Source organism: Glycine soja, chromosome 8 (genome assembly GCF_004193775.1).
Source record: "Glycine soja cultivar W05 chromosome 8, ASM419377v2, whole genome shotgun sequence".
Lineage (NCBI taxonomy): Eukaryota > Viridiplantae > Streptophyta > Magnoliopsida > Fabales > Fabaceae > Glycine > Glycine soja.
The window spans coordinates 34,071,470-34,092,833 of NC_041009.1; positions in this window are offsets into that span (position 1 = coordinate 34,071,470).

The window sequence follows — 21,364 nt, forward strand, 5'->3', positions numbered from 1 at the left end:
AGACAAAAATATATGTTTGATCTTTTAAAGTTGGGTCATCTTGTGTTTGGACCCCTAAGTTTATAAGTTTTGTGTTTTTAGTCATTCAATTTCAAAAAAATGTTCTTTTAGTTCCTCCTTATTGATTTTTTTGCAGCTTGGTTACACAGTTTATGGAAGTTTTTATTTATATGAGAGACTAATTTTTAAAAATTAATATGTTAAAAAAACTAATTTAGGAAACAAAAATATCAATAAAATAAAGTGAAGAGACCAAAAATATATTTAACCTTTTATAGGCCTCTATCTACAATTTCGTCCTGGGTCAAAGAAATGTGAGGGTTGGTCCTATCTCCAAGTAGTCTTTTCTTGAGTTTGTCCATATCAAAATCAATCATATTTTTATAAATATATAATATCCTTTAAAACAAATGTTAGAATTCCTAGAATCTGGCAACTATTTTTTTAGAGTAATAATTAATAGCTTATTAATGAATTTAATGATTCTAATATTTTTAACAAAATGAAAATGGATTTATATCTAATGAAGTTACCTAATATACTTTCAAAAATAAGGAAATCATGGGTTTTTAAATGTTAAATAGGATATAACTTTAAAATTATGTATGTGACACCCTCTACCCCGACATACATATTTATAAAATATTATACTTGAAAATACGAAATTAATCAAAATGGTTTTATTCAATAAACATAAAGGAGCTCACGTGGGTAAAACGTTCACATTCACGTTAATCACCAAATTAAAAACTTATCAAATAAGGGTATGAAAACATCTGTGGCCCAAACACATGGCCATCCAATTCTTTTACAAAAGGAAACAAATTAAGAAAGGGAATAACATAAAGTAACATGTTCAAAATATTATGCATATAATACAGAAACCCATGTCATATCCTATTAGAGCATTGTGTTTCAGCATCCTCTAGCATGATGTTTTCCATAGCTATCCACCTAACCATCTACTCCCGCTAGTACAAAGTTCGAGATCATCATAAGATCCAAACACAAACAACATCTCAATACACATGTGTGATCTCACAATTTAACACATACTCAACTTGTCACTTACACATAGTTCATCACACTTCCATAATCCCAAGACAACATGTTATCATGCCTCATGCATTATATATATGCCACACAATAATAATGTTAATATGTTATGCTCATATGATTAAACCCCTCAAACAATTTCACATAATCATATCAAAATCAAAGGAATCAAAATCATATTTAAAAAACATGAAAACACAGAGAGCACTCAACTATATCAATCAATTTGCATAAAAGCATCAATTGGCCCATCAAACACAACAATCTAACTATTATAATCGTAAAGGAAAAATCACAATACAGTAAATATCCGAAATTAAATCCTAATTTGATCCTCTAAGGATCCCTACACATGTTCATTTTAACCCAATTGTGATAAACTCATCCCTTACCTCTAAGAGGGCTAACAAGTGTGGTTTGGTAGTGATAGAGGCATCTGTAGTGGTTCCCTAAGGTTTTTCAAGTTTTTCTTCTGGTTGTCCTACTAGGGTTTCCAAGCATTAGAGAGAACGAGAAGGGATTGGAGCCTTTATTTCATTGTCTTCGTGTGAGGGACATTTCTCTCGCTGCCGACAATACTTAACAAATCCCAATGGTAGGGATGTGTGGCATTGAGTTCCAAATTTGGGTGTCCAGTATCAAAATTTTACTGAGATAAATTTGGGTGTATGTGAAAAAAAAAAAGATACGTGTGTGAGACATTTCTCTTACCATAGACATTATTGAAGAAATCCCAATGGTGGGAATGTGACAAAATGAGTTTCTAACATGTTGTCCAAATTTCACAATGATTAAACGGTTAACTGTTGGATCGAGTGGCCTCAGAATAATTAAGAAGGGGGGGTTGAATTAATTATTCCTAAAACTTTACCAATTAAAAAATTACTCTTTTAAGGCTTTTACTTTTGTTGTTAAGAGAATATGGAGTAGAAGAGAAACTTAATGGAAAGTAAAAGCGAAAATTAAATGCACAGCAGAAAGTAAAAGAGTAGGGAAGAAGGAAACAAACACACAAGAGTTTTTATACTGGTTCGGCAACAACCCGTGCCTACCTCCAGTCCCCCAGCGACCTGCGGTCCTTGAGATTTCTTTCAACCTTGTAAAAATCCATTTACAAGCAAAGATCCACAAGGGATGCACCCTCTCTTGTTCTCTTTGAACCTAGTGGATGTACCCTCCACTAAAACTGATCCACAAGAGATGTACCCTCTCTTGTTCTCAGTCAAACCCAAGTAGATGTACCCTCTACTTGTACCACAAAGGATGTACCCTCCAATGTGTTAAGACAAAGATCTCAGGTTGTTACACCTTGGATACTTTGTGAATGGGGATACAAAAGAATTCTCAGGCGGTTAAACCTTTGAACGCTTTTGTATTAGGGAATGGGAAGAATCAAAAGAATTCTCAGACTGTGTCATTTTGAATTCTTTGACAAGGGAGAAGGGAGACACAAAAGAATTCGGGCGGTTAGTCCTTCCTTCTTTTGGAAAAGAGAGAAGAGAGACACAAAAAGAATTTAGGCGGTTTGTCCTTGGCGAATTCTTTTTGGGAAAGGGAGAAGAGAATGAAAAGATGAATAACACAAGTTTTCAAGTTTTGGAAAACCAGAAAACTTCAGAAAGATTTTGGTACAAAGAAGAAGAAGAAGAAGTTCAAAGAGATTCAAGGCTTGTAAAGGATTCATTGAATGAATTGGAAAAGTGTTCAAGATTGGAATGATTGATTCAAAATGCAAAACAAAGCCTTACTTTTATAGACTCTTCATGTTTGGTCAAGAAGGTCATTCAAAAGAGTTATAACTTTTGAAAAGACTTAAAACCCATTTGAAAAAGTCAAAACCTTTTTGATGAGTTACATCTTTAGATTTTTCAGAAACAGTCACTGGTAATCGATTACCAAATAAGTCTAATCGATTACAGAAAGCTTTTGAGTGAAACAATGTGACTCTTCACATTTAAATTTGAATTTCAACGTTCAAGGACACTGGTAATCGATTACCAAAACATTGTAATCGATTATAGCCTTTTGAAAATATTTGGAACGTTGTAAATTCAGTTTGAAAACTTTTTCAAACTCATTTTGCTACTGGTAATCGATTACAACAATGTGGTAATCGATTACCAGAGAGTAAAAAACTCTTTGGTAAAGGTTTTGTCCAAAACTCATGTGCTATTCAAAGTTTTGAAAAAAAATTTAATACTTATCTTGATTGATTCTTTTCTTCATTCTTGAGACTTGAGTCTTGAATCTTGATCTTGATTCTTGAGATCTTGAATCTTGAATCTTGATTCTTTATTGTAGACTTTCTTCTTGAGTCTTGAATTCTTCTTGATTCTTGAACTCTTGACTTGTTCTCGATTCACTTGAGATGTTCTTTGATTCACTTGAGTTGTTCTTTGATTCACTTGAGTTGTTCTTTGATCTTTTTGAGCTTTTAGTTCATTACCTTTGTCATCATCTTTTGTTGTCATCATTGTTATCATCAAAACACCTTTGAATCATTGTTGATTCATCATGAAGCTTTGCTTCCACAATCTCCCCCTTTTTGATGATGACAACTTCTGAAATCAAGAAACACATACACACACTTTTTCCTAGTCGATCACTCTTATAAAAGCTCCCCCTTTGTTTTTGAATTTATGCTTATCTTAAAATTAAATTATTTACTCATGTGAGTTCTTGATTTATCCCTATTTGTCTCCCCCTTTGGCATCAACAAAAAGCCAAAGTGCATATCAAACTTAAAAGTATGCAAATATATCTTAAACATTCATACAGCATTCATAAAAAAAATATTAATCACAACATGAAGTAAAAAACCATGAAGTAACAATCATAAATAGATTAACTTATAAAATCCACATAGTCAAATAACATACTTGTTCAACCAAACCATGCAAATAAGGAAATAATAAATTGTTCAAATACCATAGTAATATAGAGATTTATTTTGATAAGTCACTAACATCTATTAGTCCTAATTCTCTTCTTATGTTATAGAAGGTATCTTTACTTAGTGGTTTTGTAAAGATGTCTGCAAGTTGATTTTTAGTATCTACAAATTCTAAAACAACATCACCTTTTAAAACATGATCTCTAATAAAATGATGCCTAATTTCTATATGCTTGGTTCTAGAATGAAGAACTGGATTCTTATATATGTTTATGGCACTTGTGTTGTCACATTTTATGGGAATGTGATCTAATACTATTCCATAGTCAGATAGTTGTTGTTTCATCCACAAAATTTGTGCACAACAACTACCGGCAAAAATATATTCTGCTTCTGCTGTGGATAAAACTACACTATTTTGTTTCTTGCTATTCCAAGAAACAAGTGCAGACCCTATGAATTGACATGTACCACTAGTACTCTTCCTATCTGTTTTTGATCCAGCAAAGTCTGAATCTGAGTATCCTACTAGGTTACATAAAGAATTCTTAGGATACCATAATCCTAAACTAATTGTTCCTAATAGATATCTTATGATTCTTTTTACTGCCAATAAATGTGAAAACTTTGGATTTGATTGAAATCTAGCACACATGCATACACTAAACATAATATCTGGCCTACTTGTAGATAAGTAAAGTAGAGATCCAATCATACCTCTGTATTGCTTCGGATCAACAGGTTGTCCAGATTCATCTTTATCAAGATAACAACTTGTATTCATAGGAGTAGCCAAGTGTTTTGAGTTTTCCATTCCAAATCTCTTGATGAGTTCTTTGCAATACTTTGCTTGATTGACAAAGATCCCATCATTTGTTTGTTTGATTTGTAATCCAAGAAAGTAATTTAACTCACCCATCATGGACATCTCAAACTCACTTTGCATATCAATAGAAAACTCCTTGCACAAAGATTCATTACTAGATCCAAAAATTATATCATCAACATAAATTTGTACTAACAAGATATCATTATCCTTCTTTTTTATGAATAAGGTAGTATCTACTTTTCCTCTAGTAAAATTCTTTTATAATAGGAATTTACTTAATCTTTCATACCAAGCCCTAGGTGCTTGTTTTAGGCCATAAAGTGCCTTCTTTAATCTATAGACATTGTCTAGTTTTTGTGAATCTTCAAACCTAGGAGGTTGTTCCACATATACCTCCTCCTGAATCAGACCATTTAAGAAAGCACTTTTGACATCCATTTGATATAGTTTAAAATTCATAATAGATGCATATGCTAATAACATCCTAATTGCTTCTAATCTAGCTACAGGTGCAAAAGTTTCTTCTTAGTCTATACCTTCTTCTTGGTTATATCATTTTGCTACAAGTCTAGCTTTATTCCTAATTACTATACCATTTTCATCCAATTTATTTCTAAATACCCATTTAGTTCCTATGATTGGATAATCTGAAGGTTTTTCTACTAATTCCCATACATCATTTCTTTCAAATTGATTTAATTCTTCTTGCATAGCTACTATCCAATGGTCATCTATAATAGCTTCTTTAAAGTTTTTAGGTTCTATTAATGAAACAAATGCCATATTATTGCATAAATCTTTAAGAGAATGTCTAGTTGTTACCCCTTTTGAGATATCATTGATGATGTTATCAAGAGGATGATTTCTCGAAGTTTTCCATTCTTTCGGAAGATTATCATTTTCTTGTGTTGTGTCATCTTGATCATCCTTGTCTTCATCATCTCTCTTTCTTTTCAGATTTCTTTCTTCATTTTGAGTATCTTCCAAAGTATCTGTAATATCATCAAAAAAACTCCTTTCTCGGGGAGGTAATGTTAGTTTCATCAAAAGTAACATGTATTGATTCCTCAATTGTCATAGTTCTTTTGTTGTATATTCTAAATGCTTTACTATGTAAGGAATACCCAAGGAAGATACCCTCATCTACCTTGGCATCAAACTTTCCTAGACTTTCTTTTCCATTGTTTAGAACAAAACATTTACATCCAAAAACATGCAAATGTGCAATATTTGGTTTTCTATTGTTAAAAAGTTCATATGGGGTTTTCTTAAGAATAGGTCTAATTAAGGCTCTGTTCATAATATAACATGCGGTGTTAACCGCTTCTGCCCAAAAGTATTTTGGAAGAGGTGTGTCATTTAAAAGAGTTCTAGCAATTTCTTCTAGGGCTCTATTTTTCCTTTCTACTACTCCATTTTGTTGGGGTGTCCTGGGTGCAGAAAAATTGTGTTCTATACCATACTCATCACAAAACATTTCAAAATCATTGTTTTCAAATTCACCTCCATGATCACTTCTGATGGAGATGATTTTGAGATTCTTTTTGTTTTGAATAACTTTGGCAAGTCTTCTAAATGCATGAAATGCATCATTCTTATGAGTAAGAAATAAAGTCCAAGTATATCTAGAATAATCATCAACAATTTCTAATGCATAGTAACTTCCACCAAAACTCATGACCCTAGATGGTCCAAACAAATCCATGTGTAATAATTGCAATGGTTGAGTGGTAGAAACAATATTTTTAGATTTAAACGATACTTTTGTTTGTTTACCTTTTTGGCATGCATCACATAACTTATCTTTTTCAAATTTTAATCTAGGCAATCCAATAACTAGATCTTTTGAAATTAACCTATTTAGATGATCCATGTTAATATGAGCAATTCTCTTATGCCATAACCATGGATCACAATCTTTACTTAAAAAGCATCTATCATTTATAGATTTTTGTTTTAGATCAATCATGTAGACATTATTTTCTCTAAAACCTATATGTTCAATATCTTTGTCATGCTCATGCTTAATAACACATTTTTCAGAATCAAAAGATACTTTATATCCTTTATCACATAATTGACTAACACTTAATAAACTATGTTTCAAACCTTCTACAAGCAACACATTTTCAATAGGAGTAGAAGAACTCATTCCTATTTTACCTACTCCAATAATTTTGCCCTTGTTGTTGTCACCGTATGTAACATGTCCACTTTTCTTGGGAGAAATATTTGTGAATTTGGATACATCACCCGTCATGTGCTTAGAACATCCATTGTCTATGTACCATTTCTTCCTTATAGAATCTTCTTTGTTATTCTCATCAGATTTTGTCATGAGACACAAATTGACTTGGTCTTCATCATGATCTTGGAATAACCTGTTCCTGAAAATACTTTTGAAAGAAAAAGAATCTAAAGAGGCCATCAATCTTGAAGTTGTTAGACTTTCTACAAGAAACATGCTCTGATACAACTTGTTGGATCGAGTGGCCTCAGAAAAATTAAGAAGGGGGGGGGGGGGGGGTTGAATTAATTATTCCTAAAACTTTACCAATTAAAAATTTACTCTTTTCAGGCTTTTACTTTTGTTGTTAAGAGAATATGGAGTAGAAGAGAAACTTAATGGAAAGTAAAAGCGAAAATTAAATGCACAGCGGAAAGTAAAAGAGTAGGGAAGAAGGAAACAAACACACAAGAGTTTTTATACTGGTTCGGCAACAACCCGTGCCTACCTCCAGTCCCCAAGCGACCTGCGGTCCTTGAGATTTCTTTCAACCTTGTAAAAATCCATTTACAAGCAAAGATCCACAAGGGATGTACCCTCCCTTGTTCTCTTTGAACCTAGTGGATGTACCCTCCACTAGAACTGATCCACAAGAGATGTACCCTCTCTTGTTCTCAGTCAAACCCAAGTAGATGTACCCTCTACTTGTACCACAAAGGATGTACCCTCCAATGTGTTAAGACAAAGATCTCAGGCTGTTACACCTTTGATACTTTATGAATGAGGATACAAAAGAATTCTCAGGCGGTTAAACCTTTGAACGCTTTTGTATTAGGGAATGAGAAGAATCAAAAGAATTCTCAGACTGTGTCGTTTTGAATTCTTTGACAAGAGAGAAGGGAGACACAAAAGAATTCAGGCGGTTAGTCCTTCCTTCTTTTGGAAAAGAGAGAAGAAAGACACAAAAAGAATTCAGGCGGTTTGTCCTTGGCGAATTCTTTTTGGGAAAGGGAGAAGAGAATGAAAAGATGAATAGCACAAGTTTTCAAGTTTTGGAAAACCAGAAAACTTCAGAAAGCTTTTGGTACAAAGAAGAAGAAGAAGAAGTTCAAAGAGATTCAAGGCTTGTAAAGGATTCATTGAATGAATTGGAAAAGTGTTCAAGATTGGAATGATTGATTCAAAATGCAAAACAAAGCCTTGCTTTTATAGACTCTTCATGTCTGGTCAAGAAGGCCATTCAGAAGAGTTATAACTTTTGAAAAGACTTAAAACCCATTTGAAAAAGTCAAAACCTTTTTGAAGAGTTACATCTTTAGATTTTTCAGAAACAGTCACTGGTAATCGATTACCAAATAAGTGTAATCGATTACAGAAAGCTTTTGAGTGAAACAATGTGACTCTTCACATTTAAATTTGAATTTCAACGTTCAAGGACACTGGTAATCGATTACCAAAACATTGTAATCGATTATAGCCTTTTGAAAATATTTGGAATGTTGTAAATTCAGTTTGAAATCTTTTTCAAACTCATTTTGCTACTGGTAATCGATTACAACAATATGGTAATCGATTACCAGAGAGTAAAAAACTCTTTGGTAAAGGTTTTGTCCAAAACTCATGTGCTATTCAAAGTTTTGAAAAAACTTTTTAATACTTATCTTGATTGAGTCTTTTCTTCATTCTTGAGACTTGAGCCTTGAATCTTGATCTTGATTCTTGAGATCTTGAATCTTGAATCTTGATTCTTTATTGTAGACTTTCTTCTTGAGTCTTGAATTCTTCTTGATTCTTGAACTCTTGACTTGTTCTTGATTCACTTGAGTTGTTCTTTGATTCACTTAAGTTGTTCTTTGATCTTTTGAGCTTTTTGTTCATTACCTTTGTCATCATCTTTTGTTGTCATCATTGTTATCATCAAAACACCTTTGAATCATTGTTGATTCATCTTGAAGCTTTGCTTCCACATTAACAAGTTTTGGATCATAGTTTTACTAGGAAAAGTCTCAATGTATAGGAAAAAAGAGAGTTTTGGGAGAGGGGAAAAATGAATTTGAAAGAAAAAGAGAGCGTAGATACCTATCATAAATATAAAACTGACTTAATATGTTTATATTTATGCTAGAATACTCTCAGTCTATTATTTACTATTTTTTATTTTATTTTATTATTTTATAAAAAGAAACTTTATTTCACTCCCTGTGAAATGAATAAATAAAATCTCCTATTTGTTTCATAAGGACATATATTTATTTTATTTACCTTAGAACCATTTTTTAATTAATAAAATTATTTCTTCTAATTTATGTAATTAAAAAAACCTCATTATTTTCCTAAAACTCTATTTATTTTTAAAATAAAATCATTTTTAATTTATGTTATGAAAAAGAGGGTGTTACAATGTAAATCCTGACTTTTTTTTAACATGCATTTTTAGATTCAAGTTATTTTTTTTTTGTGTTTCTATACTATAAGTGCAAACTATCTATTAGCTTTGTTAGTTTCCACCAAAGAGCTAAGCTAGCCAAGTTTAGTGCACTTTCTCTTTTCAATCATGTTCTTGTATATACAAAACTTGAATATGAGATGCTGCTTACTGGATATAAACGCTATTTCCCTTGAACCAACATAATGTTGGTTGAGATTCATGTCTTGAATTTATTTCTAGAATGAAAATTTTAAAAATATATTATAAATATAAAATTAAAAAATCTATTAATTAAGATATTAAATTTTATTGAAAAAATTAAACAAGTTTAGGTATACATGAATAATATCTAGAATATTAATAACTGTTTCTATTATTGTACCTTTATAATAAATTAGTCAAACACATTTCCAAAAAAAAATGTTTTTGATGAAAAATAATACTACTCATTAAATCCAATAATAAATATTAATTACCTTTAAGAAAAAATAGTTGATAACTATCAAATTTTAAAATAAAATTATTAATTAATAATGTAATTTATCAAAATAACTAAAATTGAATATCAATGGTAAGTTTTGTAAAGAGGCCAACAAATTTTGTTGATAATTCTCTAGCAAGGGGATCAATCTTGTATGCTAACTAGATCTGAGATCTTTGATCAAGTCCTTTTATTCCCTCAATGTATTTTTGCACTTATTTTGGATGAAATGACATAAATATATTTTCATAAAAAAGAAATTTTGGTACTTTTAAATTAAGATTTTTCTTAATTTTATTTCCTTAAAAATTTGTTTTGATTTTTGCTTATCAAATGGTATTTTAAATTTCAATAAACCAATATTTTTATATGTTTTATTTAGTACCTTTAATTTTGCTTTTGTTTTAATCCATATTGTCAACTAATAATCTTAATGGTTGATATACCAATGACATTTATAAGCCATTAACTAGTCACGCATCACAACAACAAATGCGATCTTTTGTGAATGTCGGTTTTAAATCTCTCATAAAGTAGTTTGGCATCATGAACTGTTTTGAACAAATGAAGAATTAAAAACATTGTTTTCCAAATAACATTACCGTGTCAAACTCATTGATGACATGCTCCTAACTTTGTTGTTGGTAACAGGGAGTAAAACAAAAATTAGACACTAAATAAAAAAAACATTAAAAGACTATGGTATAAAAATACATCAAATTTTATAAATAAATAAATAAGCATAATATATAAACTATATTATAATTAAAATTCGTAATTGATAAATAGTTTTGAACATATAAATTATATTTTAGATTTATGATAAACAATAGATGTATATTATGACACAATGTTATTTTTAACTATCAATAATTTATTTAAAAAATATTAAAATCCAATGTCAAAATAAATATGAAAATGATAGATCGAAAGAGATAAAAAGGTTACGAAAAATCTCGAAAAACATTCTCATTAAAGAAAAATTCTTAAAAATACCATTGTTGACGAATAACCCATAAAAATGATCTCATTAAATATAATTGTTATAATTAATTTATAAAGGGGGTAGAGGAATATAAAGTTATTTATATTGTAATTCACAATTATTTTGTTATTGATAATATTTTTTGTAAAGCCTAAGACTTAATTCTTCATTGTTTGGCACCTACAATTTACTAAAGAAGTGATTTTATATGCTTCAATTGATAATATTTTTTGTTATTGATAATATTTTTGTATATGCTTCAATTGCTCAAATCAAATCTCGTACTTCTAAAGTTATTGAAATTCAACCCAAACACTTAATTTATTATTAAATTCCTAACTGCGTTAAGTAACACAGATTTGATTTAAACACATTTTTTGTTTGGCTTAGCTAATTAGAGATGACGAGATTTGAATTCACTATCCTATACCTTGTTTTTTTGTTGGTTGGGGGGGGGGGGGGAGGAACTATGTTATTGGTATGAAGGATCTATGAATTTTTATCAAAGATCAGACTTTGTCATGTTCTTATCCACAAAACTCGAAATGAGATCATATTTAAGAGAATCGAGTCTAGTTCCTCTCGAACTTACAACTTATTGACATTATCCTATGCTTTAACATCGTGCATAAATTGATGTGTGTGTGTGTGTGTATACATGCATACATACATACTTATAGTTGTCCACACATTTAGGTATATATAATTATTTTTTAAACATATATAAAATAATTTAATGGTTCTTATGCATGGTGTTAAAGCTAGCATAGGGTAACACGATGAAGGACGTTTCAAATCTCGCAAAGAGAGATGCCCAAATTTAATTTCTAAAATCATGCTAGCTCATTCATGTTGGAAGTGGTGATCAATTGTACCTCAAGAAAAATTGTCTCCATAGGAACAACATACATGTAGGAGATCAATCAAAGATAAAAGCTAGTTGTTTGAGATAATAGAGAAACAAAATTATGCACTAGCTAGTTGTAAAATAAAATGAATGGAATTTGAATTAAAACATATATTTCATAAAATTAAAAATTAAATGTTCAATAAATAAGATTAGAATAAAACATATGGCTTTATGAGAGTTAGAATTACTTCTCAAAATACTCTAGCTCAAGAATAGCTCCTTAAAATTATTTTATTCAAGAATTAAGATTCTTAATTATAAAATAATGGTAGATTATCTTAAATAATGAATTCAATCAAATCATAACATTAATTTGTGTGCTCATACAAGTTTCCAAATTTCACATATGTACAGGGAGTATAGTCTGTGTCCATATGCTTTGACTAATCATGGAGTGGATAGTAGAATAGATATCACTTGATGGGAGTCTATTCCTTCATATATTAGGCTTCCTTTTTTTTCTGCAAAAGATGTGAAATCCCTTCGTTTCGCTTTTGTTAACTGATGCTCACAAGTCTTGGTCTACCTCATGTTTTCTAAAATAAATTACAAACAATAAGATTTTTAGAAACACAATTTAACCTTGCCTATGTGTTTTCCTATGTATCCTCAAATGTTTGTATTAATAAGAATGAGATGAATGACATATTAATCAAAACTATTGTTTGAAAATTAAGCAATAAAAAGATTAATTAGTTCAATGAAATAGTTTTTTTAATGATATAATAGAAAAAATATTTAATGTTTCGTTGATATTCTATAATGACTATAAAATGGGTTTTTATCAAAATGAGATCACCATCCTTTTACATATTTTAGTGTATGTAAAAAAATATTTTATTTGAAGAAAAGTGAAAAAAAGACAATGGTACTTGATAAAAAATAGTAGACAGAAAATTAAGGAAGAAAAGATGAAGAATCTTGTTCATAAGGTGATGCAATCCTACCCCGCAAGGGCATTGGGTAGAAGACTCCAAGAAGATTGGGCTAGAGATCCAAGGGAAGGCCATAGGGTTCTCATGAGCCTTAGGGTAGATTTCGAGCCCATGGGCTAAGTATGAGCCCGCTTATCTTTGTAAATATTAGAATAGGTTTTTCCTTCGTCCGGGCCTTGTATTTTGGCCATTCTAGTAGTATAGGGTTTTAGCCTTGTATTTCGGGGCATTTTGAGTAGTCTTTGTAGTAAGGACTTTTTTTTGTATTTTCATGTTTTTTTGTCATGGGGGTGAGCTTAGCTATTATAGGGGGTGTGTAGCTAAGCTCTAGCTTCTCATCTCAAGGAGATGAGCTTAGCTATTAGAGAGGTATGTGTAGCTAAGCTCTAGCTTCTTTAGGAATCTTCTTAAGGAAGCTTCTCAAGGAGGTGAGCTTAGTTATGAGAGGGATGTGTGTAGCTAAGCTCTAGCTTGTCAAGGAAGTTTTCTCAAAGAAGCTTATCAAGGAAGTTTTCTCAAGAAAGCTTCTCAAGGAAGCTACCTAGTCTATAAATAGAAGCATGTGTAACACTTGTTGCAACTTTGATGAATAAGAGTCTTGTGAGACACAACTCAAAGTTCAACTTCTCTCCCTTTTTCTTCTTTCAATTTCGTGCTCCCCCCTCTCTCTTTCCTTCTCTCTTTCTTTTCCTCCATTAAAGCACCCTCTTCAAGCTTCTTATCCAAGGCAATTCTTGGTGGTGAAGCTCTTTTTTCCTTGGCTTATTCCCTAGTGGATGGTGCCTCCCCTCTCCTCTTCTCCTTTGCCTTCCGCTGCATCTCCATGGTGTAAAATCACCATTGAAGGACCTCATTGAAGCTCAAAGATCCAGCCTCCATAGAAGCTCCACAAGCAAGCTTCCATCATAAGGGATAAAAGGAAAGTTTGATAAAAGAAAAGTTAAAAATAAGAAAGACTTTAAACAAATGTGAGAAATTGGTTGACAAAATCTAAACTAAATGAATCATTGAATACGTACCAAATTAATATATTGTTTATTAAGAAATGAACATAATAAATATAATTTGACATTAAATTTATGAAGCAATAAATACTAGAAAGAAGAAGAGTTTTACCAACAATAGTGATCATTCTTAGCTCGAACATCATTGATGCAATCCAGTCTTCAATAAATGATACTTATGGATTTTATAGCAACAAAAAAATATTTCCCTTAATGTCAAAGTATTAAAAAAATGAAAGGGTAATAAAAAATAATAGAAAAATAAAATTTAAGGATGAAAAGATGGAGAATCTTTTTCTAAAGGGATAAAAAGGAAAAGCCAATAAAAGGAAAGGAGAAAAGGGAAAGCCAATAAAAGAAAAGGAAAAGAAAAATAGACATTAAAAAAATAAGAGGAATGCATTGAAAAATATTAACTAAATAAATCCTTATGCTAAATCTCATTCGTATTGCTAAATTATACAGTTCTTTGGTGCCAACATATCTTATATAAAGGAAAATATCTTAAGTCATTTTATTGTATTCAACAAACATAGTTGCCACTTATTTCAGATTTGTTGTCGAGTTTTCACATGTTCACAAGCTGATTTTTCACAATTTAACATAGTTGGTTAAGTCTTTGATCTATTGACACTTGTAACAACCTTTTGCTTGTCCAAAATAAAGTAGAGTTTCCCCTTAAATGTATGGATGGTAGAAACTTAGTGAAGTCATTGACAAGACCACGGTGACCCTCAAAAAGTGTAGCAACCTAGAGAAGTTGAATATATATGACTAAAGTAAATGAGAATGAAAAGGATGACACAATTTGGCCAAATAATATTTTGTACTTGTAATGATAAATGTGTGACAATTATAAGGGTATTTTCATGTGAATAATAGTCGGTCCAAAGAAAGACTATTATTTGATAGAATTTATGATCAATATTTGATCACTGCATTGAGAGTATCAGTTACAAATTAATTTATCTAGGAATTAATGTTGTACTGAGTATCTTGTGATGAGTCTGTTCTGCAAAATATTTGCATGTTTTGTTATATATATTTTTATATAAATAAATTATAGGTGAAAGTTATGTAATTTTAAGACGTCCCATTTATTATATTAATTTGTCTTGTATTTTTTGGTTAAATTGATTGAAACAACAACATGTTTTCAAAGTAACATCTATTGCATAAGTTGATTTGATTGAAATTACAAGGATGCTATATGAAATTATTCATGCGAATAGTGTTCGGCCCAAAGGAAGACACAATTTGGCAGAATAATTACATGCTTGCGATGATGAACATGTGGCGATTATAAATAATGTGATTTTCCATGTGAATAATGAAATGTTCAAAGACAATCATTATTTGACCAGAGTAATCATCATATAAGTTTTCCATGAGAGCAATGGAGTGTACAAAGACAACCTTTGTTTGACAAGACTTATCACCAATGTTTGATCAATGCATTAAGATTACCACTTGCAGTTAGTCCTTTTCAATCCAAAGTTGAGGATTAATGGTGCGTTGGGTATCTTGTTTGGGTCTTGAAATTTACCATAAAGATTATTTTTGCATTGTATGTTTATTTTCTCTTCTTTAATTATTTTTTTTGTCACTACTATGGTTTAAATTACTCATATTATTGAAATCCCAAAAATGCATGTATAAAATAATTTTTTGTGGGAGTCCTAAGGTGATATATGAGTAATCTTGGTATGCAACACTAGAAAGTAATAAAGCACATTATGCTTTAATTGAAGAGAACAAGAAACTACATGTTTTCATATCGAAAGTCAAGAAGTTTAGAGATCATTGGGTATTCTGACTTTAATTTTTTCGGAATGTCTTAATAGCAATCACTCCACATAAGGATCCACATTTAACCATGTTGGTTGAGTTAATATTTTGCTATGAGACATCATACTAGAACTTATGTTTGCTAAATTATTGTAACGGCTTGCCTATTGTCGCCAACATTAAGAAGCCATTGGATGTTTATTGGGACAATATCTTAGCGGTCTTATTAAGGATTCAACCAAGTAAAATTTTGTTGACATAAAGTATTTGGTTATTAAATAAAGAATTCATAAAATACAAACTTGTATAGAACATATAGGAACTCATTCCATGCTAGCTGATCCATTTACTAAAGGTATGACACTTAAAGTTTTTCATGAGCACACTACTCATATGGGTGTAATTCCTGATAATATCTTAGTTTAGTGGGAGTCTTGCTTATGTTCTATATCTTATGGCTTTCGAACATTTTGTTGTTTGGATTTTCTGCAGAAATAAAGTTGAATTTTACCATTTCATTATCTGTTTATTTTGTTTGCAATATTTATGTTGTGTTTGGATTGATCTCTATAAAGAATAAAGTTTGGACCAGTTGGAAATTGGCATGACTAAGATCACATAGCATGTAATTTTCATGTTGCTTATCCATATTGACCTATGCCATTGAGTGTACTGATGTGGTGGTCATTGGGGTCTAGTTACATTAGTTGTAGTGACAAAAGCCGTAATGATTCCATTATTGATATATGAGATGAACCAAGTTGTTAAGGTGGAAGTCTAAAGATAAATATCATACAGATGTGCGCTTAAGGATTTTTGATGTAATTGTTACAATATATAGCCCAAGTGGGAAATTGATGGAATTTTCTATTCCAATAATTAATGTGGGCTAATATTGTTGTTAGACAAGTGGCCTCAATAACTTAAGAGGGGGGTTGAATTAAGTTTCAAAATTTCTAACCAGCAACTTTTAACCCCCTTCTAAATGATAGGCTCAGAATGCAGAAAAAGAAGCAGCCATCAATTTAATAATGTTCTTTAAACATGCAAGACAAAATTGATTGCAATAACATAAATGAGATAATGGAAGAGAGAAATGAAAATTTGATTTATACTGGTTTGGTCACTTCCCGTGCCTACATCCAGTCCTCAAGCAACCCACTTGAAATTTTTCACTATCTTTGTAAATCCTTTACAGACTTTGAACACACCTTGGGATCCCTCACCCTTGTGTTCAAGGATTCTTCAAGAGACAACTAGTCTCTTGATTACAACTAACTTTCTGATATGAACAAAAATATTTCTCTCCTTTAGAGTGGATGATACAAATTGAAGTTCCCAGAGGAATTTCTCTCTTTTAGAGATGATAATACAATTTGAAGTTCCTGGATGAATTATTAATAGATTTGCAAGTGTTTACCCAAGAGTTGTTGAGAGATCATTTGGCAATTAAGTTCTCTTAGAATATTTCTCTCTTGCTTTTTGAAGTCAAACACACAAATATATAGGTCCTTTGTGCCTTTTCAAAATGGTTTGAAGAGATGTGTCCTTTCAAAAAGCTTTTTCTAAAATTCTTTACTGGTAATCGATTACAAGTTTCTGGTAATCGATTACACAGTTATATTTTGAAGGGTCATGTCTTTTCAAAGTGTTTTTTGAAGTGTCGTTGCTGGTAATCGATTACAAACATCTGATAATTGATTACATGATTCAAAATTCAAATTTCAAAACCCTTTTGAAAAGCTCATTTGAAATCTTGTCTTCTAGCAATTGATTACACTGCCTGGTAATCGATTACCAGTGCCTTGATTTGTTAGCTAATAACTATTTGAGGCCAAAACTGATCAACTAGTGAGATTCTTTTAACAAATGAACTGAGGATTTATCTTTTTCTTGGTCTTGTTTGCTTGACCTTGAATTAATCTTGAAACAATCTCTGTTTGCTGAACCTTGAATGTATCTTGAAGTAATCTTGTTCGATTATACCTTGGGCATTATCAAAAACCTGTATTCATACATTTACATTCTCCCCCTTTTTTGATGATGACAATCATTATCAAGTGAATTCTTTTCGACATCATCAAAACCTGCATGATTCATAATTATAAGACAATTATATTAGCTTTTTATTATTAGTGGATTTTATTTTATGTGATCAAATTAAGTGAGCCCATTAGACAATCAAATCAGATGATATGGACTTAAATGAGTAGATGTGAGTGTTGGCCCATTAGGGGATAATGGAAACCTTATTAGGTTAACACACTATAAGAAGACTATGGTCCCTAATATACCGAGCCGTGACATATAGTTTTTCTTTTTCCCATCTGAAGAGTTACGAAGGTCTTATTAAGGAATAAAGAGGTTTCGGTTGAGGAAGAACCATGAAACTACCGATTACGCTGTTAGCCGGTCATATGTTGTCCCTAAAACATTCTGTAATAGATCCAAAGAACAGTATAGATCAGAAATCACCTACGAATTCATATTGCTCTATGTTTGTATGGACAATCATTATGAATCCAGGTATTCCTAAAACTTTTCTTGTTAATCTTGTAACATCCCATTTTTTCGTAAATAAATTTAAAAAGCTTTTTAGTAAAAATAAATAAAGAAATAAATATAGAGCAAATAATAGGCTGAGTACCTTATGTATAAATAGATATGTTAAGTCAGGTGCCTCCTCTTCGCCTCATTTTGGTTTTTCTCTTTACTCCTCTCAAAACCCTCTATTTTTCCCACAGCCCACCAAATTTGTCTCAGAAAAACGACGATCTCAGAATCATTCACCGTTGGATCGTCGTGAAATTTAAACACCAGGTTGGTAACCCAATTACGAGAATTCTCACCGTTGGGAATTTTGATATCATTCTTTATATGAGAGAAATACCTTTCGCATCGTAGCCTTTTCCTTTCCCGCAAAAACCCAAAATGGTCTTAGTAAAATTATGATCCCGGTTTCGTTGACTGTTGGATAGTCACAAAATTTTGATATGTTGTTTGGGATTCAATTCCTCACACCTTCACCAATGGGATTTATGAGATAGTACTCATGGAGGGAGATAATGGAATCGCACGAAGATAAAGGCTTCAATCCCTTCTCGTTCTCTCTAACGTTTGGGAACCCTATCAGAGCAATATGAGGAGAAACTTTGAGGAATCTCAGGAACTTGCTAGAGACACCGCTATCGCTGTCAGAAGACACGTGAGCCCGCTTAGAGGTAAGGGATGAGTTTATCGCAATTGGGGTTAGAATGAACATGTGTAGGGATCATTAGAAAATTAAATTTGTTTTATTTTGGGATGTATATTAAATTATAATTTTTCCTTTATTATTATAAATACAATATTGATGTCTTGATGCAAATTGGTTGATAAAATAGAATGATCTTGGTGTTTTTATATTTTTTTATATCTATGATTTTGATTAATTGATTTTGGTATAATTGTGTAAAATTATTTGAGGGGTTTTACTCCCCATGTTGTGATAAACTTTTTGTATAAATTTTTATATTGAGATTATGAAATGGTGATTCAAATTGTGAGTATGTGATAATTTGAACTTGTGATTAATGGTGAAATAGATGTGTATTGAGCTGTCAGTTATGAATTGTGAATCACACAATTGTAAGACCCTTTAAGGGCAACGAGTGTTGTGATGAGATCCATTGTGGGAACCCGCCGAGTTAAAATGATTTTGAAAACAATTGAGTAGTTGTGTGTATTGCATAGTTCATAGGTAAAATGTATATGATTCATGAGGTGTGATAACATGTTAATTGAGATTATACCATTATGATTGAGATCGAGTGTATATCATAAATTGTGTATGTATGTGATTGAGATGTTGTGTGCATTGAGTTGTGAACCATGAATTGTACAGTCACACGACTATAAGTCCCTTTAAGGGCGACGAGTTAATGCTAAGACTCTTTAAGGGCGACGTGTAGATGCAATTGCCTTTGATGTTTTGATGATGATCATGATGATATGATGCAATTGATGCAAATGGGCTTTTCAAGATTAAATTCAAGACAATACTTCAAGATTACAAGTCACAGCATCAAGATGATCACTAGTACATTAGGAAGGGAATTCCTAATTGAATTAGCAAAAGGTTTGGCCAAGTAATTTAAATTAAAAAGTGTTTTTCAAAGGATTTACTCTCTGGTAATCAATTACCAGAGGATGTAATCGATTACCAGTGGCCAAATATGTTTTATAACAGCTACTAAAATTTGAATTCGAAATTTTAGACTGTGTAATCGATTACACAATTTTGGTAATCGATTACCAGCAGTTAATAAACGTTTTAATTCAAATTTTAAAAGTTGTAATCGATTACACAATTCCTGTAATCGATTACCCGACAGGATTTTCAGAAAATATTTCTAAGAGTCACAACTTTTCAAAGGCTTTATTCATGACCACCAATGGTCTGTATATATGTGACTTATAACACGAATTTGCTCAGAGTTTTTCAGAACAACAAGTGTTTATCCTCTCAAAGAGAAAAATCATTTTATCCTCTTAAGAATTCCTTGGCCCATTCAATTGCAATTCATTAAGGAATTATTTGAGTGCTCAATCTGTAAAATCTATCTCTTTCTAGAGAGATTCATTCTTCTTCTTCTCCTTATTCTCTAAGGGATTAAGAGACCGTGGGTCTCTTGTTGTAAAGGAATTCTAAACACAAAGGAAGGATTGTCCTTGTGTGTTTAGAACTTGTAAAAGGAATTTACAAGATAGTGGAACTCTCAAGCGGGTTGCTTGGGGACTGGACGTAGGCACAAGGGTGTGGCCGAACCAGTATAAATCTGAGTTTGCACTTTCTCTTCCCTTAATCTCCTTTGTTTATTATTGCTTTATATTCATATTCAAATTGTTTTATTTGAATCAATATTTAAGAAGTTCATTATTAAGGGAATTTATAACTTGAATAAAAAGTGAAATAGATTTTTAATTGGGGAAGTAGTTTGGAATATCTTAATTCAACCCCCCCTTCTTAAGATATCTGAGGCCACTTGTCTAACAAGTGGTATTAGAGCTTCATTCTTGTATAAAGTTTAGAAGCTTCAAGAAAAAGATGGCCTCAACAAATTCCTTATTTCCAGAAGGGAATTCTATCAATAGACCTCCAATCTTTAATGGAGAAGGTTACCACTACTGGAAAACCCGAATGCAAATTTTTATTGAGGCAATAGATCTAAATATTTGGGAAGCCATAGAAATAGGGCCTTATATACCCACCACAGTAGAAAGAGTTTCAATAGATGGTAGTTCATCAAGTGAAAGCATAACTATAGAAAAACCTAGAGATAGATGGTCTGAAGAGGATAGAAAACGAGTACAATACAACTTAAAAGCCAAAAACATAATAACATCTGCCCTGGGAATGGATGAATATTTCAGGGTTTCAAATTGTAAGAGTGCTAAGGAATTGTGGGACACTCTTCGATTAACAATGAAGGAACTACAGATGTTAAAAGATCTAGGATAAATGCACTAACTCATGAGTATGAATTATTTAGAATGAATGCAAATGAAAATATTCAAATCATGCAAAAGAGATTTACACATATAGTAAATCATCTAGCAGCCTTAGGAAAAGAATTTCAAAATGAGGATCTCATAAACAAGGTGTTAAGATGTTTAAGTAGAGAATGGCAACCCAAAGTAACGGCCATTTCTGAATCAAGAGATTTGTCTAACATGTCCCTTGCCACTCTATTTGGAAAGTTGCAGGAACACGAAATGGAATTATTGAGATTACGCCAACATGAAGAAAATGACAAGAAAAAGAAAGGAATTGCTCTTAAAGCATCATC